The sequence below is a fragment of the Pleurodeles waltl genome, chromosome 3_1, assembly GCF_031143425.1.
Source record: "Pleurodeles waltl isolate 20211129_DDA chromosome 3_1, aPleWal1.hap1.20221129, whole genome shotgun sequence".
Taxonomy (NCBI): domain Eukaryota; kingdom Metazoa; phylum Chordata; class Amphibia; order Caudata; family Salamandridae; genus Pleurodeles; species Pleurodeles waltl.
The window spans coordinates 692,923,703-692,948,888 of NC_090440.1; positions in this window are offsets into that span (position 1 = coordinate 692,923,703).

Here is a 25,186-nt window from a genome sequence, read left to right on the forward strand (position 1 = left end):
CCAAGACATCGATTTAGTTAACTTAATCGGCAAGTAGATGACCCTATCTAGTGGTCTGCTTGCCAAAGTTAGAGAACCCCTAAAAGATTTATGCTGGCTGATAACAATAAACTTTGTATTAGAGTGGTTAAGAACCAGCCCTGGCTCACTGCAAAAAGCAGCAAATTTATCCACTAGGCATTTGAGGCCACTCAGGGTTTTTGATATCAAAAGAGTATTATCAGTAGATAATAAAAGAGGAATCTTACAACCAGCAAGTTGGGGTGCATCATTCAGGTCATCTTTTAAAAAATGCACTACATCATTTAGACATAAGGAGAATAGGGTTGGGCGAGGGTGCCTCCCTGACACTCCATTTTGAATGGGTATATGATCTGTGAGTCCCCCAGCCCTTCCTCCTTATCTAACTTGGGTGTATGTGTTCTTGTACAGATAAACCAAAACATCCAGGAGATCATATGGGACCCATTTGATTTTAAGGACCTATCAAAGCTTTCCATGTGGAACGAGGTCAAATGCAGAGTCTGCAAAGACCAGGTATAGGTGTGCTTTTTGGAGAAGAACTATTTTCCAGTATATCAATAAAAACCTAAAAAACTGGTCAAATGTACTAATCCCTTTTCGAAAGCTTGCCTGTAAGGGGGAGAGATCCTTCTGCTCCTTAATCCAACATACTAGGATCCTTAACATTTGCCTTGCAAAAACCTTTTGAGTCACATCAATCAGGCTAATCAGCCTGTAGTTTGGAGGGGAATCGTGTTCTCCCTTTTTATAAATGGAGATTATTTTGGCTGCCTTCCAACTACTGGGGATACTGGCCCCTTGAAGAATAAATTAGCTAATTTATTAAAATACACAGCCCAACCATCAACATCTGCTAAAACGACGTCACCTGGGATGCTAAAATGTCCTGACAACTTACCACTTACTTCAGCTTTAATTGCAGTAACAGTCTCACTGACCTCCAACTCTAACAGCCCAGAGGGAGCTAAATCAACTACACTAGATTCAGTTATTCTATCACTAGCCGGTCCATGTTTATAGAGGTCCAAAATATGGGAGTGCCATATCTCAGGGGAGATACAAGAAGCCATAGGTTTGAGCGGATGCTGATTACCATTGGCTACTACCTTTCAGAATTTCCTACAGTATCTAAGGACAGAAGCTTCACATAGGTTCTCCCATATGTGCATGTCCCAATCCTTTCGTGCTTCTGTTTGGGTCAGTTCATATTCTTGCTGTATTTTCACAGATCAAATTGGAATCACCACAGGCCAAAGCAAGAAGTAACTCATCTTTCTTATCTTCAAGGAATGTGCTGAATTTTTCTAAGTAGGAGCAAGATACTGACCAACCATGGACATGCAATTCTCAAAAATATAATGCACACTCAAATTGGAAATACAACAGATGGAAATCCTGTGGATATAAAAGAAGCAAGCAGAAGGCAGACTTAATGAAAGATTTTCCAACAAGGTCCCAGGTCCCAGTTTCTATAATATCTGAATTGCTTGATCAAGGGAAGCATATTTGATAGAGAATAAGCAATAGGCTCATTCATTGACTGACCCATGGGAGCCAATATGTTGTGTATCCATCTAAACTCACCAGGCTATTTTTTAGGAACCACTCCTAGAGGATAGCAAACAAAATCCTCTAGCGGGATCACGTGGAAGGGGCCTGCCACTCTTCCCAAACTCATCTCATTAAAGATCTTCACCTTGGCAACTCTAGGATTGGACCTGAGTGACTGTTGATTTCATCAGGAAAGGATGCCCACATACCCCTCCTCTGGGTCCTTAAACCTTCCTTTAAATCTTCATACAATGTCCGAGCTGCCAGATGATTATTGTACACACTAAGCCATGGAATCACTGACATAAAATTAACTGGTGAGCGAGTTTTGTCAAATTTGGGCAATCAATCCTGCTTTTTGGCACCTTTGTCTTTGGACTTCCTAAAGCACTTGAACTCTGGGTGTGAGGCCAAGCCACAGAATGAGCAACAATGCCTGAATATACAGGTCCCTGCAGGCCAGGTATTGGTCCACCTGTTAAAGTCCCATCAGGCACCTTTCTTCATCCCCCATTCCCTGTGATGCTAGCAGACCCCGAACCCGTGCTGAAGGGTTGACCAGCGGTTGCATCCACATGGTATGGTTTTATATACCCTAGCCACGTGATGAGATCTATTTGATCCCAGGCTAATGATGGCCTAATGGCCTTAATCCTCCTGAACTCCTTATCATATTCCTTCCAGGCCAAACCACTATATCCAGCACAAAAAATTCTATTCTGATAGCATGTGAGTTGAGCACCAAATTATTAAACGCTCAGCCAGAATAGCCTAGTAAACTGAGAACTTTTCACCCAGCTCAATATTGTTTCCTCCTCCTTCTTTTTGTATGGCCAGTGGCTACAGTCCTTATAGTGAGAACATTCCCTGCTGAGCTTGACCTCCTCTTTTTCAGGCTTGTCCACAAGCAATTCAAAAATGTCTATGTGTGCCCCCTTCCAGATTTCTACCTTCATTGAAACATGCCTGCCCTGCGGTTTATGCTGAGACCGTACATCGCCCAAACCAGTAATAAAGCTCCCATACCTGAATTCTTTAAGCAGGGGGATCCATCGCGGTCATTGTTGCTGCCGAGCCCCAGGGCACGCTTCCCTCCAATGCAGTGCCTGGTGCTGAAGGTACCTGCACCGTTAGCTGAGCGGCAACATGAACCCCTGCAGCCAGCGGGAACCCCCACCGTTCTCACCTGACTACCTGACGCGGCTGTAGCATTCACCTGTGGCACCCCACTGCTTCCCGCAATCCCCCTACAGAAGCGGCGCACCCCTCAGTCCCCTGACTAACAACGGTCCCATCAAGGTACGCCACCAATTGCCTGGCCCTTTTCAGGTCATCACCAACACCGGCAAGGGCCCCCCCACGAGGGAGACAGCCAACTTCCCCACTTTGGAAAGCCAAAGCAACAAACTTGCTAAATTAGCCACCAAGTCTGGCTGGACAGAGCCTACCAAAGGCGTAACCCCAGTAGCTATGCATCTGTTGCTATTCTGGGCAAAACCCTCTGCGCCGCTGGTCCCATTACTGCAGTGATATTACCCTGAGATGCTACTGGGCCCGAGTTACCCACTTCCGGGGTCTGACCTTCTGGGTCTATCCAATGGCTCAGCAGGCACGCTGTCCTGGCCTGCTGCATGCTGTGACTTCATAGCATCCATTATACTCATCAGTGATTCCAGAAGCACCTCAGTCCATGAGCCCTTAGCACCTTACTATGCAACACTAGACACTGTTCCAACACTCACCAGGTAACCCAAAGCAAATGTAGGTACACAAATTACACCTGTTGCCTACAAACCAAATACACCAATGTGGCAAAAACAACTCACAGCCTCTCACTTCCCGACAGAGCACCCACCTCAAAATTGGCCAGAGATAAAACTGCTCCTCAAACATTGCCACAGCACACAATGAAAAACAAAACTAGCCCCTTAAAGAGGGAATCAGCCTTAAAAAATTCCCAGTGCACCAAGGATTCCACAAAGTTCTGGTTCTGCCTAAAAAGAAGTCTCTCTGTCCATAAACACACTATGAAAATAATTCCCCAACTGCCCTGCTCAAAACTGGCCCAAGACAAATGCTAAAAAATTGCCCAGTGAAGCCAATGACCCGCTGACTCAATAAACACACAATGAACACAATGAATGTAATACTCCTAACCAATACTTCATTGTGCTGTCTTGCAATCAAAGCAAACTGTATCTCCAAAATGCCCCTCCCACCTGCAGCAACCTGTCGGAACTGCCACGTAGTACAGGGTACCCAGGTCAGATGAGACACGCTTTAGCCTGTGCAACCGCGAGGAAGGTGATGGCTGTGCTGCTGCTGATATCGTGCAGACTGCGGAGCAGAAAGCACTATAAATGAACCTGCAGGAGGAGAGAAAAGCAGAGACAAACAAAGAGATACAAAAGAGAAAATCCCTTGTTGCATGGGGGAGTGGGCGGCGTCTTCATGAGGCGGTGATCGGGAGCCAGAGACCCGCTCGCAGCCTCGCTGCCCCTTTTATGGATGGGGCTTGGCACATGTTCAAGGAACTTGACCCTGAAGCACTCTAAGCGGCAGATTTAAGGATAGTGCCATTGAACCGGGTGCAGTGCCACTTTCCTTGCACCCCTTATTGCCCCCTGTTGCCACCACATGTGCACTGTATTTAAAATACAGCGCACAATGGCGCAGGGTAGGGGGCAATAGCGTAATCTTTATTTATGCTATTGATGTACTCTGCAGGATTAATGCCAACATTTTGGCGCTACTCCTGCAGAGTATATTGGGGCCCATTATAATTAATGGAGGCTCCCTTTTAACGCTTGCTGTGAGCAGGCATTAAAAGTGCTGAAAAAAAAATCTTAGGTTTCTTTGTGCCATTTTTTCGGCCCCCCTTACAAACATGATGCCAGGTGCAGGCATAATGTGACGCAAGGGTTTACAGAGTGGTGCAAGACATGCATTGCGCAACTTTGTCAATATGGTGTAGGGAAAATGCCAATTAAGAACTGCCTTAGCATCAAAAATATGACGCTATGGCGGTGCTAAGATAGCAATAGGGGCACTTAAATCAGCCCCTAAGTGCTTCCAGGCTACAACCTTGCCATCGCCTAATCACCACCCACCTTACTGGGTGAGTGTGGCGCATCGCACTGCCAACCTCCAGCTCTCAGGCCAGCGAAAACTGCCATATATACGTCTCCCCCAACTGGAGTGAGTCTTTGCCACATGATTGGGCTGACTTTCCAAATCATTTGGTTTCAGTTTAGACTGCTTTTACAGAATTAGAAGGAATTTGTAAATCATGATTCCCAGTATATTCAGTTGCATTTTACCAGGACTTCTCTAGGATGTCTGTTTTACATGTGTCTTGCTCTTACAAGATTGAGGATAACTTCTTCATTATTACTAGTGTCACTTAGTCTGGTCTTACAGAATTGGTTGGGGATTGCCTGTCTCTTACATGATTGGGGAAATCTTCCCTATTGGTTTAGAAAAAGTTTAGTCTGCTCTTGTAGGATCAGTGAGATATTGACAGAGCCAATGGAATTATGTGATTTCGCGTTTATGGCATTTTCCACATATTTCTGTATTGCAGCATTAGCCACTTATTCCACCATCTACTGCATAATCTGACAATTCGCACAGTGGAAGGCCCTTTGCAAAGGTTGACTGGTCATGGTCACTTTTCTGTTGCTTCTTTGCTCAATTTGTGTGTTAAACTGGTACTGATGAGATAAAACTTTTGTCCTGACACTGTTAACATGCAAAAATGGCAAAATACTGAAGTAATACTATCAACAAGTGTGCCACACAATTTGCTTTATTGACACATAATTTAGTTAACCCTGCCACATGATCAGGTCCTCCTGTGCCTCATAATTTCAATGACCCTGGATAATTGCTGGTCTCTTACATGATTGTGATTAACCTGTCTATTAGTTTAGCTGGAGTTTAGTCTGCTCTCACAGGATGATGGGAGATCGTCAGTCTGATTGGGGGTAATCTCTCTGTTAGTTTGGCAGGGGTTTAGCTTGTTCCCACAGGATGGTGGGGTGAGATTGTCAGTCTCTCACATACTTGGAAATATCTTTCACAGTAGTTTGGCTGGAGTTTCACCTGTTCCTTTAGGATTTGCAGGAATTAGCAAAACGTTTTTATGATTTATGCTAACTTGGTCACTACTTTGGCTGGAATTTAGATTTTCTTACAGGATTAGCAGTTTGAGTATGTCTTACACATCTGACGGAAGCTTAGACTATTCATACAGGATTTATGTGAGTTTGCCAATTTTTGACATGACGAGGTAGCATCCTCTATAATTTGGCTATATCATAGCCTGCTATTACACGATTTGCAGGCGTTTGCCAGGCTAATACATGATTTACTTAGCCTGGTTTTACAGGTTTGGCAAGAGTTTCCTAATCTCTTTCATAGCTCGTTGACTCTCACAGTAGTTTGACTGTAGCTTATCCTGCTTTAAACTATTGGTGGAAGTGTGTCAGTTTCTTACACTATTGGGGGTAATACTCCCAGTGGTTTGATTGCAGTTTGTTTTGCAATTACGCAGTTAGGGGAATGTTGCCTTTCTTGGTTGAGAATGCCACAGCATGTTCCATTGGAACTTTGTGTGGAGACGTCCTCAGTGCTGGGACCACAATGTCGCATGCATGGTATATGTACCATGGCCCTGAGAAACCTAACTCCATGTGAAGCTAGCATCCTGGCTTGCTTTTGGTCCAGCTAGCATGCTAACCCAGCCATTGCGCAGAGGCCTAAGCCTGCCTTTTTATGGTAAAGCCAAGGTCCAAAACATGTTCTGTAATCTGGAGGGGCACACCAAGCGTACCCTCTCAATGATTTGGGACAACTGTCCACATCCTGGGTTGTTGACATACAGCAGTGGGGCCAGCATACTGAGTTTTGAAGATTCATAGTCCTGAGCAGTCCTTTTTTCTATTTTAGGGGGAGTGCAGCTTACTGGCTTCTCTTGTGTAAAGTTCTGCTGAGATGCAATACCCAAGTTTTTGCTCTGACATTCTGTGTGCTTGCTGATTGTGCGTATACAAGGTGGGAGTGTGGCAAATGAGCAAGACTCAGTGTATGGTTGCTGGATCTGGGCTAGGGATTCAGGATTTTAAGGTGCTGACACCCCGACTTACATCACAGAAGATTCAGAATAAGCCGAGCTGTAGCATTTGATACCACCTGGACACTTTTAATGACATTGTCCACTAGACTCAGAGAGAAGGAATTCCCATTTCACAGGTGACAGATTATGAAAGACTGCACTTCACTTTTCAGTGAAGAAAGTTGGAGAAGGGGAAGGGAAGGACTATGCAAAGTACTATTATTATTGCAAAACACAAGGAATCAATCTGCAAAATCTTTAGTGCAAAGGATAGCTGGACATCAAACAACATGTCCGTGTTTCTAGGTATTTGCATGGCACAAGATAGACGGTGGATACAACTTATCCAGACAGAGGAAGTGTTTTACCTGCATTCCTGTGGCTGAAGAATAGAGACCCAGAAACTGAAGTAAGGAGGAATGGAGACATTGCTACCTTTAGAAACTATATGAGGAGCTTTTACCTAGGGATAACTGATTACTCTTCCAGAAATTCAAAGGTTAAAGATGAGAAACTTTCTAGACAGGGCTTGTCCTTTAGTATTTTGTAGATATTTATTTATTCATTGCGTGCAACGTATACCAGATAGATTTAATTTTAGGCACGGTAAGGCCCATTTGGAGGAATAGGCAGGAGATCATAGTAATAAAGTAAGTGGGTGTAATGCAGTAGAAATTGCAGTGCAGCGAGATCTGATTGGAGTAGGTAAGATAGCATAGCTATGCAGTCAGAGGGTATTAAGAAGATGAAGGTGAAATGAGGCAAAAGCTTAACATATCGTTGGTGGCAAGGCCGCTGTAGGACAATGTGTACAGTTCCTAGGAAAAACAATATAACCGAAGAGAGGTTAATAGTTATTGGTTGCGATGTTATTCGTCAGGTGAGATTTCATCTTTGCTTTGACATTAAGGATTGATGAGGCATCTTTGCAGGAAGAAGAATGAGAGTTCTGTATTTCGGTGCCTGCTCTGGATAGTAGTTTCTATCCAAAGCTTTTTCTGTCCATAATTGCTCATTCTGGAAGGCTGATAACAGCCAGGTAGAGACACTTCCCACTTCACTTTTGGATACTTCTGCTGTGAGCCTGTATCATCACAATCTGTTGTGAGAGGCATCGTCTTGCAAAAAGGCTGTGTCTGAAGACAACGGCAGCCAGAAAATTATATTTGAAAGCAAACTACCCAAAACTGGTTTGAGGACCCTGGACATTGGATCAAAATCCCTCTCTGAAAATGTGTTTAATTTCCAAGTTTTGTTTGGCCATACACGCCAGTGCTCTGCAGAGTATTCGAAGCGCTGCTGTGTGACCAGGGCTGGTTTCTAAACAGATCTGCACAACTTGCTGTAGAAGCTGTGGGTCTGTCTAAAACTAGAAGCCTACCAGCCTGCTTAGAGAGGGAAGGAGTGTGTCTGGCTATGCAGGAAAATAGACTGACTGAGGAGGAAATATGCAGAAGAAGGTGGCTTGTGTTCAGGAGTGTGTCGATGCTGACCCACGGTTAGAGAGGTCACCTGGTCTCACTATCTAGTTTCACTGGCAAAATATGAGAAGCAAACTTAACTTTAAACACTAGGTTATGACCACTGACTCCCAGTCTGCCATGTCACAGCTCTGGCTTGGCCCAATAGGTAGGCCACCACAGCAACCCTGCTCCCACCAGATGACTCTGCCATGTAATGGGAAGGGTATATACAGGGCCACTGGAACTATGCGGCAAGGGAGGACCAAATTATGTGGCAGAGTTTAATAAATTATGCAGCAAGAAAATGCAAATTATGTCGCATAATGTGCCACATTTTGTGAAAACATCAGTTCATAATTTTCACATTGTTACATATTAACAGTGTTTTCACCTTATTAGTACTAGTTTATCACCCAAATACTTCAATATGTAACTGAAAGGTAAACAGTCAATCTTTGTGAAGTGCCTTCCGCTACACAGCAACAAATGTTGCTGCACTTTTAGTAAATTTTGATGTGTTTGCGCTAGAAACAAAGTTCTTTATTTTTTAAAAGAAATCTGCAGTTTAAAAAGATCTGCAATTTATGCAGCAGATGGTGGATTATGTGACCCAACCACAGCAATGGCAAACAGTGGTCCGCACAGACCGGTAACACTACACTCTGGGGGTTATTACAACTTTGGAGGAAGTGTTAATCCGTCCCAAAAGTGACGGTAAAGTGACGGATATACCACCAGACGTATTACGAGTCCATTATATCCTATGGAACTCGTAATACGGCTGGTGGTATATCCGTCACATTTGGGACGGATTAACACCTCCTCCAAAGTTGTAATAACCCCCTCTGTTTGAAAGATTGACAGAGTGACTTGCCCTAAAATTGTGGACAGAAATCTGCCACTAGTGCCTCAATTAAATGATTAGAGGGAGCTTGCCTTGCGCTTACCTGATGGCACTGGAGAAAGTGTGTCCTAGTCTTCTAAGGTTGAAGTGGGTGGGGTCTGTGGTACACATATGCCCTTACTTTTTTAATATAACAAAAATAGTTCTCTTACTTTTTGTTAAAAAGGCAACACTTATTCCCAGCAGTTCAGCTGCCTCCGCTGCACTAGAAGGAAAGTAGTCTCCTGTACTGTGCAGGCGAGGGAGGAACAAACAGTTAAACTAGAAACAAGCTTTATTGCCAGGGTGCCTGCTGCTTGAAAAAAATGTAAATGTGTGCAATTGGTTAATCTGCAAATGTGAAAGGCTGCTTGGAAGCTGTTTTAATTAATAGTCACTTAAAGCTTAATTATGACAAAGATGTATTCTATTTGAGACCTATTGTAATGATGTTACCAACTGAGATGTGGAGTGTGTGCGTTTAATGAACACATAAAAATGTTTGCAGTAGGTACAGTTTGATTGCATATTACTAAAATCTATGTTTTGAAAGCACTATGCTATCTTAAACCTAAAATTTAAATCGTTTGCACATTTTAAGGAAGCCTATGGCATACTGTATGTAATGCAAGTTTAAAATAATGTATGGCGTACTGAGAGTGAAGTGCTTTCTGTCATGACTCTGACTTCCTAGCACTAAACACACAAGTCAGTCTTCCCCACTGCAATGACAAGGATTCGATTCTGTGGCTCTCTTGTTACACACAGATATCTGTTGTGATCACAATGACCAAATTCATAGCATACAATAGTGCATTCCCCAATGATTACCTTAGTTTTGTGAGCTTGTTTTGTCCTATGAGGAAGCGTGTTATGTATTATGCTAGGAATCCTAAATTGTAGTTCTAGAGCATGGTAGGGGACAGTTGGAGACAGGATGACGCTGGAAGAAAGCAGGCCCTTTACTCTTTGTACCTTAGAATAAAGCAACGTATTTAACTGGCACCTTATGTCCTCTTACCTCTACAAATTGGTGATGAGCTTCCAAGGTAAAGGAAGGAACCCACGGAGGCTTTTGGTGCATATCAACGGACGCACATTAATTCAGGATTGTGATTCCTCCGGATGGATTAGTAACTTCAGATTGATCTAACTTGGCGGTTAGTGGTGCTTTATTTGCAACTGCTGCATATATTTCTTTTTTGCGGGACTGTAGTCTCGGTCGGGGGCCTGGGCGCGAGGCAGCTCCGGCGCCTCAGGCCAGTACAAGGATTGTGTGGAAGGCATTGCGGGGTGTGTGAGTCTCGCGTACAAGAAAGTTAATGTGACGCAGTGCAGAGTGCGAGCGTATCCATAGCACCGCCGGTCATGTACAAGGAACTGAATATAAGCATGGTGGAGCGAGCTGTGGCGGCACACGTTTTTGCAGTTTTTGGAAGTGCCAAGTAACGTAATTGACCCGGCCTACTCGGAAATTGTTCCGTGTGAGGAATACTTACTTATCTGCAACAAAAGCTTTATCTAGTAGCATTCCAATGGAAATTAAACTATTTTAAAGATATGTTTTTTCAGGACTCGCACATTTCATGGAGTATTTACTGTTGGTGATTCTTGCTGTAGATCCTCAATTTTAAAATATAACATTTTCACGCAAGTCGTACTTTTCGACCAATACCTTTATTTTACTGCTAGCAGTCAGCTTCAACTAGTACAAAGACCTTACATATTGCTGGTTTCCTGCTGGTAATGGTGAAGATTGGACAGTGTTTCCTTTCACTGAAGGAGTCCACTATCAAAATAAAATGAGTAGCCTGAATTTTAACATTAGCCCACCTTAGTCCTTCTGGGCATAAGGTTCAGAACATCCCATGAAATGGATGGAATGGAGATAACACTTTACAAATTATATAGATGCCATTGATGAAGCAGGAAAAATGTTGTCTGCACAAAAAAGAAGAATTTTACTACACACGTTGGGACCAGTGGGTTTAAAAATGTTTTCACATGTGTCTGAAACCCCTTCAGGGGGAAGAGGAGGGGTGTGTGTGTTTTTTCACTGCTGCATTCAATGATTTGGATAACCATTTTCAACCTAAGTTGTGCACAGGTATCTGTAGATACACGTTTTTTCAGCACAAACAGACCGAGATTGAAACCATTGATGAATATGTTGCTGAATTTCAAAAACTGGCCACTGATTGTAATTTCAGTAATTTACAAGAGGATTTAATAAGGAATCAGATTGTGATGCAGACTAGTAATCTGGCCAGTCAGGAGAGATTATAGGTTAACGGGAGATGCACCTTTAGATATCAGTCTAGCAATAGTCAGGAAGGCAAAATGATCTGAAAAGAGTGTGGTAGCATGAAACAGAGTGATAAGGAGGTGGAATCTGTGCATAGAATTGTCAAAAGTTACAGTACTAAAGGCAAGGGGACAAATTACAAAAGAAATACCAAAGCACGTGATAAGGCTAGATGTTACTGATGTAACAGCAAGGAACATCTGGTTTACAGCAAGGCTTGCCCCACCATGAACCAAAAATGTAGTAATTGTGGCATCAAAGGCCACTTTGCTAAGGTGTGCTAGAAAAAAATGTGTGTGAAATTTGTTTATCATGAGGTAAAGGAGGTTTCTGAACAAAGTGAATCCGAACATGATTCTGAGGGAGATAGTTCAAATGATATAGAAAACATAAAAGAAAAATTTATTTTAAACGTACACAGCGATGCATGTAAAGGGAAACCAGAATGACCATTGGAGAGGTGGAGGTAAATATCTTTGCTGACTCTGTTCCCCTTACACTATTATTGATGAACATCCTTGGAAGAACAAATTTGTTGGAAAGATTGGAGGATATTTACTTCCTTCTGACATTGAGCCTGAAGAATATGGAGGGGAGAAAATAGAGATGCTAGGATTCAGGTGGCTAAATTTCAAATTTAAGCATAGAAAGTCATGTGGAAATTCATATGTAGCAAAAAGAGGTCCTCCGGTGCTAAGTTGGTGTGACCAAAAGGACTTGTCTATTGTGTTAGACCCAAAATGCAAAGAACAAGTCTTGATCGTTGACCAGAACACTTTGATGGAGGATAAATTATGCAGAATCCCTTGGTGTATTCAATCAAGGCTTAGATAATCGTGTAGGTTTTTGACCCAAAATTCGATTAAAAAAAGATTAATGTTTTAAAGTCCATAAAATAAGAAATGTGCCCATGGCAATAAGAGAAGAGGTATATATAAGGAGTTTAAAAAGTTAGTAAATTCTGGGGAGATTGAACCCGTTGAAGCATTGGAGTGGAGTTCTCTAATGGTGGTGGCATAACACAGCAACGGGAAGCTCCGATTATGCACATACCTTTGCCATCTTAACAACTATATTATAGTTGACAAGTTTCCGTTATCGAAAATCAATGAGATGGTGACCTTACTTCAAGATGCAAAATGGTTTTCTATCCTCGATCTGTCTTCTGCGTATCACCAAATCTCATTGGCACCTGACTCCCGAAAATCTACAACATTTATGAAGCCTGAGCGTTATCTACCATTTCGGTGCACACCTTTTGGGTTGGCATCCACGGCTGCGGCCTTTTAGAGGTTGATGTCCTTTTTTTGGTAAAGAGCAAAATGTTAAATTTTTCCAAGATGACATTTTGATCTTTGGCAAGAACAGACAAAAGCATGATGAAAAGTTGGATAAAGTACTGTCCATTCTTGAATCAAGTGGATTGAAGTTCAAATTGACAAAATGTAAATTTGTGGAAAAAATGGAACGTACCTTGGGCATGTGATTGATGAGTTTGGGGTCAGACCTACCCCCACTTTGGCACAAGCCATTAGTGCTAAGTTTATTCCCGGGTTTGCGGAGAAGTGTTTTTTTATCAGGCAACTTCTAAAATCAGGAACAAAGTTTGTTTGGGCACAACAATGTGAAAATTATTTTGAAACTATTAAGGAAGGGATCACTGAAGCTACCAGGGTAGGAAGTTTTGATCCATATAATGATTGAATAATTTAAATGGACATAAGCAATAAGGGCTTGGGAGCAATGTTATGCCAAAGGCTGGCGAAAATGTAAGGGCATTGTCTATGTCATTAACGCCAACAGAAGAAAAATACCCAACTACTGAAAGGAAAGCACTTGCATGTGCTTGGGCACTCTATCATTTCAGAGTGTTTGTGTGTGGTAAACCCATTACAATCCGTTGTGACCAAAAATCCTTTGTGAAATTATTGATGACAAGGCACTACAAATGCTTCTGCAAGAATTGCCAAAATTTCCATTCGTATGCAGGACTTCAAATATGAAATAGTTTATATGCCAGGGAAAGAAAATATAGATGCAGATTTTCTCTCAAGAAGGCTAATTCATATAGAAGAGTGTGATGATGAAAAATTGAATTAATTTCAGGTAGCACTAATACATGATAATGGGTTGCCTGCAGTAAACAAGGAGGAATGGATTCAAGAATATAAAAAATATGTGGAGGGTGTGTGACCTAATAAAAAATTGTTGACAGGCAAAATTTAATGTTTTTGGGAAATATGTTCTGCACTTTCACTAGATGGGGGAGTGTTATTCGGGGGGAAGAGGACAGTCCTGCCACTTGAATTACGTGTTAACATCTTAGCACTGTGACACAAAGGTCATTTTGGTATCAGTCAAACCAAGACTACTGTAAAAAAAGTTTTTTGATATCCTGGTATAGATTCGGACAAAGAACGCATGGTGAGAGAATGTATAGAATGTTTGAGAGCTGATAAGTCCCTTCAGACCTTTAGACCTCCAATGAGTGAAAATGTTGGCCCAAAAAATCCATTGCATTCGATAGCAATTGATATAGACCAGTCCAGCACCAAATTTATGGAGTTAAATTCATTTTTTGGACGTGGAAACCTACCTTGCATTAATGAGATGCAAGGTAGGCGTTCCCGTGCAAAAATTGACTCTATGACCTTAGCGTCACATTTATCCCCCATGCTAAAATCAGGCACAGGGGGAGGAAGGGTTAAATAATGCTGCAAAGCCAGCTTTGCACCATTATTTACCGCCTGGGTCAGGACAGGAGTTAGGGGACCTTTGGGCCTATTTCCATGGTGAAACACCTGAAAGATATGACCAGGATCCTCTCTCAGACACCACCCTCTATAACGTCACTCATTTGCATAACCTGAAAGTCTTCACAGCTCTACACTTTGGTTAAAGATGTCCTAGATAGGTCCAGTTCCTATCATTCTCTGTGCCCAACTTTGCCAAATAAAAAGCTTAAAATGACTCACTGTGCTTTTGATCTAAGCTTTCAGTGTGACGAAAAGGCTTAAAATGTTTTTATTTGTATTTATTTTATTGCTTTTGATATATCTATTCAAAGACCCAAGCCAGTGTCATAAACATGTGAATGGTCATAAAAGTATAGATTCAAATTGAGAAAAATGTTAGCTAAAAAAATGATAAAACTAGCAGAGGAAAGCTAATAATTAGTAGTAGTACTAACTCCCTGAAGCAAATAATCATATAACATAGAAGTAATATAATTTAGAAACATGGGAAGGAGACTGGAGACTGTTATAATGCCAAGTTAGTACTATTATGAAGTTTCACCTTACTGGTAGGAGATTGGTCATGTACAGTTCCATAATAGAACACATATAGCTGTATGTTTTAAAGAAGGCAGTCAGGAGGTGGGGAATATGTAATGCGGAGGCTGTACGAAGTGTCTGGGGCTGCTAATAAAGAACCTACCTTACTTTGCATCTGACTGATCAGAACAGAGACAAGAAACATGGGAGTCAGGAGAGTGAGAAGAGAGACATATCTGAAAAAGCTGCTTACTTCCCAAGAAATCACCCTTCAAATATTAGTGAATAGCTCTCCATGCAATGTCATATGTAAAGATGTCCCAGAGCCAGGAGGTGCTTCTGGGTGGTTAAAGGCTTCTAGGCACTTTCCCCAGAGGGCTGTTTGATTTAGGGGATGTTGGTGAACATGGTTAATCAAACTCCTCAAAATATTGGGGTTTATTGAATGCTTTCCTTGACATTGTTCTTCTTTTCCCCGACTTCAGATAGGGTCTCATTAGTATCTGGAATGTAGAAATTAAATACTTCCAAAATGGCACCTTTGGATGGGAAGTGTACTCCCTGCCTTCAAATGCATACCTCTTACCTTCCCCTCATTTGGATGAGGACACACTTCATGGGCTCACCTTCACCCTTCAAACAAGCAAAGTGGCATCAGCAGACTCCAGAGCCATAACCCATCCAGGCATCATTTCTCACCCTCCAAAAAAAGATGTCAATCTCCAATTTATGTAAATAGAAATACCCTCCAAAACGACCCATTCTCACAATCCGTGGAGGGTCAAAAGGTTGAGGGGTATGTCACTGGGATTGAAGGATATAACAAAATCTCCTGCATCAGGAGCACAATAACCGCATTGCCTGTGCTCTGCTGACGCTTCGCTGTCCCTGATCAAAGGATTGAGGTCAATACCCTAGGTGTGCTCCCTTGCTCTCTGCTGATGACGGGCGAAAGCCAGAAACACGTGTCCAGAGATACACAGCACTTGCTGCACCTACTAAGGTGAAAGACTTTGATTACTTTTGTTAATGTGAAACGAATCTGACTGCATTTACAAAGATGCATCGGGCCAAGTTTTTGCTGGAGTGTGAGGCAGTGTACTCCCTTTTTTTTGCACTATATTTCTGCATACGGCCTTTCATGGTAGACTTTCACCATAAGTCACCAAATTTGTGTTTACTTACCACATACCCAATTTAGCTGGCCAACACACTTTGAAATACACCTGGTAAAATGCAAAGACTTTTCACTTTGGAAGTGGCTTCCTTCCTCCCTCCATTTAGAATCCATCTTCCTCAAATTTTGGAAATACCTTTGAGATCTACAACTTCTGACAAGTGTTTGTCTGGCTCCACTGCTGGTAATCAAACTTTGGATTTCACCATTATCAAATTTCATCCCAGCTGATTACCCCCTACGTATTCCTAACCTTGAAACTGTTTAAATAGATATGTGAATGCCCAAGTGTTGAACAAAGGAACAAAAAAAAAAACAATGGCCTGGAAGGAGCATGCCTGTGTGGGGAGGAGGTGTGGCTAATGCTGAGGTTTAGACCATAAGTGGCAGGGCCCCTGCTATTGTTGATTTTTAACCTGTTTACTCTACTCAGCAAAGGTTGTCTAGCTCAAATTCATGAACCTGACAACCTAGAGAAAATATGTTTTTGGAAGTAAGGCGTAGGTTCAACTCGAAGGCTCTGTAATGCAAAACACATTCTAGTTGGTCACAGAAAGAAAGCGACCCACCTTCTAAGAATGAGGCACACTTTTAGTTCTTGCTTGACAGTGCAGCGATGGCCAGACCTTATGCAATCAACGTAAAAAAAAGAGCTTTCAGGAGTTTTACTGAGGAGGGCTTTGGCTCAGTCCGCGTGTTGTTAAACAGGAATATGTTTTGATTGGGCAGACGCTGTGTTCTTCCCCAAAAAGGTGCTTTCCATGCCACACAGCTGAGATTGTTTTGTTTGTTTATCCAGCTACCTGAGCCAGCAGCAGTAAGAAATCCTTGACCTTTCTGGAGCACAAATATGGTGCTTTAATGCTGTTTAGGTGTCTTAAATAAGTATATAATTTATAGTATTCGGGTTTCTCTGGCAGCAGCACATATAAGATGAATACAATCTTAAGGAAGGTATGTGTGTTTCAATCACAGCACCATCCTCTTTCATCCTTAACTGTAGACTTCAAAGTGCAGTTGTATGTTTGGGAGCAGTAATGGAGGTCCTGAGCTAAACTAATCTAAATGGATTTTAGGTGTGGCTTGGCCATTCAACTGTCTCCTGAACTTATATCATCAACAAAAGTAGCTTTTAGAGTACTACTGAGTGAAAGGCTTAGGCTCCACCTACATGTTGGTTTTCCTGAGTACTGGATTAAATTGGGCCACATTTCTGTGCTTCCACTAACTGGAGTACATGCATTATACTTTTTTGGCATTTGACAAAGCTTATACTGAATGCAGCAGGAAGGAGATGGTTATGGTGACAGAGCAATAATCATGGCAATAAACCTGATTTGTTTATTATGAAATGTTAAGATAAAGGCAGTAAACTGACGTATTTATAGTGAAAAGTATATGTCGAAGTCAACTGGTATCTAAGGGTGAATTGGTATTCCTCCACATTGAAGCCCATAGGTAGATATTTTGTTATGTGGAATCTCATAGATTACTATAACAGGTACGGGGTTTGGTCTTGATTTCCTTCTGTGACAATCCATGGATATAGAAAATTTGACCTGTGAGAATCCTTTTTCTCGTCCTCACAGGAGTGAAAGTGTTTTGCTTAGTAAACTGTAATTTTGCATATCTTTTTAATTTTGTGACTGTGTGCCTGATTGTTGTCTTATAGAAAGGTTTATGCTCAAAACAGTAGTCCACAGTTGGTTATGGTGACAAGAAATAGACCTGATAGGTGCACAGAGAAACTTTATGTCTGATGCCATAGGATTGGTCTGCCTATTATGTTGGTGTTAGCCACTCACTCTGACAAACTCTGGACATTTTCACTCGGAAGATTCGTGTTAGGCCCAATTGAGATGGGCTGTATATTTTTTTGCAAATGTATTTGGAATTATATAACTATATGCATGATGGTTTTCAGTTTATGTTCACTTGAACAGCCCGGTGTTAGTCAAGGTGTAAAGCCAATTTAATAAAGGTATGGGTCTTATTGGTTCATTGGGAAAGGTCATGCTAGATCCCATAGTATATATCTGTTTGTAATGGATCATTATGACAGAGTCAGAAGGTCTGATCTACTTATTGTGTAAAACCTGTTAAAGGCAATAGGCCTCTAAGGGTGGAATGTTATTGCAATGCTCTAAACCTTTAGGGAGGTATTTGGTATGTAGAATTGCACAGATTGTCATAGCAGACCGTGGTTTTGGTGTTGGAGAACCACCTGAACAAACTCTGGGGACAGAAGATATGCACTGTGATAACCCCTCTTAGGCTGTTTTAGGAAATATAGTATTTTGCTCTGTTAGCTGTAATTTTGTATACAGTTGTAACTTTATGACTGGATGCAAGATGGATGCCCAGTTGGAAAGCTTCTGTTCAGTACAGTAGGCCCATGATGGTTATTGTTAATGATAACAGCTCTATGCCTAATTGGTCACAGGGAAACATTATGCCAGAAGACCTAAGCCTGATCTATTTATTATGAGAAGTTATGACAAAGGCATTAGGCCTGGCTTTTTGTGAAAAGCATTTGTTAGCGCCAGTAGGCCTCTAACAGTGTATTGTTATCAGATTATGTTACTGACTGTAGACAGGTGGTTACATGTAACCTCAAAGATTACCGTAATAGACAAGGGTTTTGGTGTTGCTCACCCACTCTAATATACTTTAGGAGTAGGCTTTCACTGTCCTGTTGAGAGGTGTTGTATATTGTTGTGCGCACTGTAATTTTGTATATATTTGTAATGTTATGAGTGGATGCCTGATGGTTGTCGATTTATGTGCACTTCAGTTGGCCTGTATTGGATATTAAGTCAAGTCAATGGTAAAGACTATGGGCCTTATCACTTCACTGGGAAAAATTATGTTCAGAGGCTTAGCTTGGTCAGTAAGTTTGGGGGGGTTGAGCATCGGATTTCCTAACAATCACGCGGGCACGTAATGTTAAAATACATTATACGACAAGCAGGGTACACAAGAGGGGCTTAAGGGACAGCAGAAAGGGCGCGTGGTGCTAATTGGTAGAGGTACTATGTGAGAGAAAGCAAATTATTTTGTGAAATAACCAACATTTGTGAAGATTTCCCAAACAGAGAGAGGGAGAGAGTGTGTGTGTTTTTGTCTGTGTGTGTACAACTTCCTGGTGAAATATGACAGACCCCTCACCATACCTGAAAGAAAGCACCTGTCCCAACTATTTATTGCAAAATACATTTATTAGGGGTGTGTAAAATCCCAAACAGCCCACCACTCAACGCAGCTGAGCCTCTAATTGTGTTAGATGCCTTAGTGTTGATCTCTTTATAATGAAAGGTTATGACAAAGCAAGTAGGCCATACTTATTGATAGTTAAAAGCATGTGTTAAATGCAGTCCGCTTTTAATAGTGGATTGTTATTACACTGTAATAAAGTCTCTATGCAGGTATTTTGTTATACGCAATCTTGCAGAGTGTAGGCAAGGGTTTAGGTGTTAGTCCCCAGTCTGATAAATCCTGGGAGTACAACATTTTCCCTGTGATGATTCTTGTTAGACCTTATTGAGTGGGTCACTTATTGTTTTGCCATCTGCAATTCTGCATATACAGGGAGTGCAGAATTATTAGGCAAATGAGTATTTTGGCCACATCATCCTCTTTATGCATGTTGTCTTACTCCAAGCTGTATAGGCTCGAAAGCCTACTACCAATTAAGCATATTAGGTGATGTGCATCTCTGTAATGAGAAGGGGTGTGGTCTAATGACATCAACACCCTATATCAGGTGTGCATAATTATTAGGCAACTTCCTTTCCTTTGGCAAAATGGGTCAAAAGAAGGACTTGACAGGCTCAGAAAAGTCAAAAATAGTGAGATATCTTGCAGAGGGATGCAGCACTCTTAAAATTGCAAAGCTTCTGAAGCGTGATCATCGAACAATCAAGCGTTTCATTCAAAATAGTCAACAGGGTCGCAAGAAGCGTGTGGAAAAACCAAGGCGCAAAATAACTGCCCATGAACTGAGAAAAGTCAAGCGTGCAGCTGCCACGATGCCACTTGCCACCAGTTTGGCCATATTTCAGAGCTGCAACATCACTGGAGTGCCCAAAAGCACAAGGTGTGCAATACTCAGAGACATGGCCAAGGTAAGAAAGGCTGAAAGACGACCACCACTGAACAAGACACACAAGCTGAAACGTCAAGACTGGGCCAATAAATATCTCAAGACTGATTTTTATAAGGTTTTATGGACTGATGAAATGAGAGTGAGTCTTGATGGGCCAGATGGATGGGCCCGTGGCTGGATTGGTAAAGGGCAGAGAGCTCCAGTCCGACTCAGACGCCAGCAAGGTGGAGGTGGAGTACTGGTTTGGGCTGGTATCATCAAAGATGAGCTTGTGGGGCCTTTTCGGGTTGAGGATGGAGTCAAGCTCAACTCCCAGTCCTACTGCCAGTTCCTGGAAGACACCTTCTTCAAGCAGTGGTACAGGAAGAAGTCTGCATCCTTCAAGAAAAACATGATTTTCATGCAGGACAATGCTCCATCACACGCGTCCAAGTACTCCACAGCGTGGCTGGCAAGAAAGGGTATAAAAGAAGGAAATCTAATGACATGGCCTCCTTGTTCACCTGATCTGAACCCCATTGAGAACCTGTGGTCCATCATCAAATGTGAGATTTACAAGGAGGGAAAACAGTACACCTCTCTGAACAGTGTCTGGGAGGCTGTGGTTGCTGCTGCACGCAATGTTGATGGTGAACAGATCAAAACACTGACAGAATCCATGGATGGCAGGCTTTTGAGTGTCCTTGCAAAGAAAGGTGGCTATATTGGTCACTGATTTGTTTTTGTTTTGTTTTTGAATGTCAGAAATGTATATTTGTGAATGTTGAGATGTTATATTGGTTTCACTGGTAATAATAAATAATTGAAATGGGTATATATATTTTTTTTGTTAAGTTGCCTAATAATTATGCACAGTAATAGTCACCTGCACACACAGATATCCCCCTAACATAGCAAAAACTAAAAACAAACTAAAAACTACTTCCAAAAATATTCAGCTTTGATATTAATGAGTTTTTTGGGTTCATTGAGAACATGGTTGTTGTTCAATAATAAAATTAATCCTCAAAAATACAACTTGCCTAATAATTCTGCACTCCCTGTATTTGTGATTTATAACGGTATGCGTGATGGCTACCACCTATTGCTCACTTCAGTAGGTCTGTATTGGATAGAGTATTATACCAACTAAAGGCTACAGGCCTTATAAGTTCAACCCAACTGATCCTAATTACCATCCCAGATCTCGTTTGCCATTTCCAGCACGAATTGTAGAATAAAATCATGAATCTACAATTGTCAGCCTTCATACAGGACAACGATTTCTTGGACCCCTCTCAATATGAGTTCAGAAGTGGCCACAGTACAGAGACTGCCTTGATTATGGCGACCAGAGGGATCTGAGAAGCCCTTGATTAAGGAGGAAGTGTGGCCCTTGTATTATTAGATCTATCAGTAGCTTTTGATACTGTCAACCGCAAGCTCCTGATCAGCCACCATACAAAACATCGGAATAGAAGCACCTGCTCTGGCCCTCTTCAGCTCATTTGTTCTCGGTCAATAACAATCAGTGGAACTTAACGAATATACTTCTGAGAGATTCTCCTTTCATTGTGGGGTTACCCAGGGCTATTCGCTGAGCCTCACGTTGTTTAGCGTCTATGTTACACCCTGGGCAGATATTATTAGATCTTTTTGTTTCTCGATCATGTATGCTGACGACACTCAGACAAAGGTCTCCTCAACCAAGAATGAGCAGAACACAGGCACCAGATTTCATGACAGGCAGTCAGTGTTTGGATGGCTCAAAATTGCCTGAAACTAAACTCTGGGAAAACATTGGTCATTCTATTCAGCAACCCACCTTCTGGTCCCCTTCATGGTGGCCTAAAGAACTAGGCACCCTTCCAATTCCAGTGAGGAAAGCCCGCATCCTGGGAGTTTTAATGGATGATAAACTTACTTTTGGTGCCCAGGTAAATGCAGTTACTTCAGCCTCCCTCTATACTTTCAGGACCTTAAAGAAGATCCTTGCATACATTCCATCTGAACTCCAGAAAATAGTAGTCACATCCATGGTGTTTTCAAAAATTGACTTCTGCAATGGCCTCTACACTAATATGCAACAGCAACATCTGAATAAATTGCAAATTCTGCAAAGTGCAGTTGCACAAATGCAGCGAGGAATTCCCAAGTTTAAATCTGCTTAATTGGCACTCCAACAGCTGTACTGGCTAGTGTTCAGACAGAGAATAGCCTTGTATCACCTTTAAAGCCCTACACGGAACAGGACTGGACCACCTCAAAAAGAAATTCAAATGGTAACTACCTTCCAGGGTGCTGCACTCGTCCTTATCCAAAAATGTGATGGTCTCAAAATTCAAACGTGCTTCCTGTGGAGGTAGAAGTTTTGTGACTTCTGCAGCTAAAATATGGAACGCTTTACCATTCCACATCAAATTCTTCAATAATCTGGTCACTTTTAGGAAAGCTCTTAAAACACTACTTTTTAGTTCCCTGTGAATCCTAGTTGTCAGGTTCAGCTGAGCTAGTGCCAAGACACCTCCGGGTATATGTGTGCTCTAGCAATAAATTTAACATAACATTTTGTAAATTGTAAATTTGTACATCATTATTATAGCATTGTGGTATACCTGAAGACTGCCTTGTGGGAAGGCGTATGACTAACACAGGAGGTCTGAGCTGGTTATGGTGACAAGCCAATGATAAAAGTTATAGGCCAGATTGTTTATAATGAAAATGTACAATAAACAGTAGGCTTGGCATATTGATTGTGAAAACCATATGTTAAAGTCAATAGACTTGATTGTGAAAAACATATGTTAAAGTCAATAGACTGTTAAGGAAGTATTGTTTCTCTGTATTAAAGCCTGTAGATAGGTATTTTGTTACTTGAATTGTCTCCGATTACCTTTGTTGAGAAGGGTTTTGCTGGTGGTTACTGACTGACAAACCTTAGGGTTAGAATATTTGCACTGTAATAATTATTGCTACAATCTCTTCAGAAGGCCTGTTAGGCTTAGCTGACTGCCAGAATCTTGTAATAAAAAATCATCAAATAATATATACATCCATAATATAAATACATAATCCAATACTGATTTATAGAGAGTCTTACAGTGAGCTCTCTTCTACCATTGGTTTGTTTGAGTGTAATTTACACTCTGCTTCTATCCATGACAGCTCACTGCACGGGGTAATAGTTCAGTACACATCAGTCATTGGCTCTTTTACCCAATGAATGATGGCATTTTCGGATCACATATGCCCATCTACCTCAAAATGAGTGCGCTTGTGCCATACTATTTGGCCAGTCTTTAAGTTTTCAGTTTTCTCTTTTTATAGTTCCCCTTTATTTATTGGTTTCTCCTCTTTGTATTAAAATGCTTCTTAAGAGGATACTGCAACTCTCCAGACAGTGCTAACCGGTTGCTTGCTTGCCGCTCATTTCCTCTGCAGTGAACCACATCTCATGTGGCCACTTCCTGTAAACCAGAAGACTGGAATGCTGTTGTCCACAGTCTGTTATTGTTTTATCATTCTAAGATTACCAACACATAGGATATGAATGCGTCGATCACTCTGAAAATTTAAGACACTGATAGGCTACGTACAAAACCTCTGCAGGATGGAGCTCTGCAGCTATGTTTAGGTATGTTATTGCTTTTTTCAACCTGTATTCTTTTTATTCATCTTGTGTACATTGTTGGCTTTGTGTTTTATTGCAGTTGTGCCAAAGGGTGCATACAAAGAATGAATCAGTGGATGAATGAATGGATGCATGAGTGCAAAAGTGAGTTACAGAGTGCCTGTATGATTACTTATTGAGTGCCTAAACCCATCAATGGCACAAAAGGCGCTGTCATTCAAAAGCCAGACCTAATGTCATTACCAGTGCTTGAGATGTTGCTGCACAATGCTGACCCACATCAAATTTGACTGTCCCGATGACAGGAGTCTCCTGCTCTTTAAGCTCCCACATTGAGGGCCATAGTTCCCAAAACTTCGTGCAATGTTACATAGCAAGCTACCTTGCTGTGCTGCATGAAAGGAAAACTGCAGAGATGTACCATATTTAACATTGTATGACACATGTCTGTCCTTTCCAGCTCTGGTACACTTTTAGCTATCTAGCGCCAGTGAAGGCACTTTGCACCACAGTGCAAGAGTGCCTGCAATGTAGGCAGGATTGTTTTTGGGCATCAAGGGATGCCTTCCTGCCCAAAAACAATCCTGAGAGGCATTTTTCTCTGTCCTTCTGTGCACACATAGAAAGGAAAAAGAGGAAAAAATAAAGATATTTTTTCTCATTATGCATTTCCTGGGGAGGCATAGGATTTTGAGGCATTCCCAGGTCTATCATTAATGATAAATCTGGGACTGTGCCAAAATCCATGGGTGGATGCGTGAACATCACGCTCCACCCATGTAATGCCTCCCGAGGGCAGAGCGAAATAAGGCAGCGATTTGCTCTGCCTTGCACTACTTAAGGTTTATGAAGCCATGCAGGGCCATACAAGAGGCCTTGCGTGGCGTGATAAACCTTACTTAGGTTTTGCTTCGCCCTTCTGCCCCCTCACGTGGCACAAGGGCGAAACAAATCTTATTAAAACTGACCCTAAATGTTGCCCTTTCATTCCATGGCATCAGGGACACAATTTTCCAGTCCTTAGCTGTTAAGTCCATCAACCCAATTAAAGTTTCACATTTGAAAACAATGATTTGAATAAAGAACATTCTGCTAACATTATCGCCCCGATAAAAGCTTCAGCGTGCGCCATGTTTTCAAGGAGCCATCTCAGGCATAATTTGCTGACACCTACTTAACATTTGCAGTGCTTCTTGTTCCCTTTAGAACATGACACATGCTCATCGATGCTAATCATTTACCCCTCCCTCTTGCATCCCACACACTTCCTGCCCCTGAGTCACATTCAGCAGAACCTTGGCATACACTATTCAGTCAGAAATTCTAAATGCACAATCAAAGCGAAGGCATCGTGATGGCTTCCGGTGTCTCACCGCCCGGGCACAGCGTCACAATCCAGGGACATTGTTGTGCCAGTCCTGTCTAGCAGACTGGGTAAAATGTTCTGGCAGGTATTCAGCAGTTTTCCCAAAAGTCCAGGAGGACAAGGGAAGTCCATCACGTGTCTGACAGCAGATTTCGCCCCATGTCTGGTATATAACAGACTGTAATCAATCCCTGAACTCTTCTCGGGGATTTATGAGCAACCAGCTCTGCTCAGCCCCTGTGGCCTTTCGGGTGTGTGAATGAGTCAGCATTTAAGGCCTTTCAAGTCTGGAAATTTACAATAGCAACCCT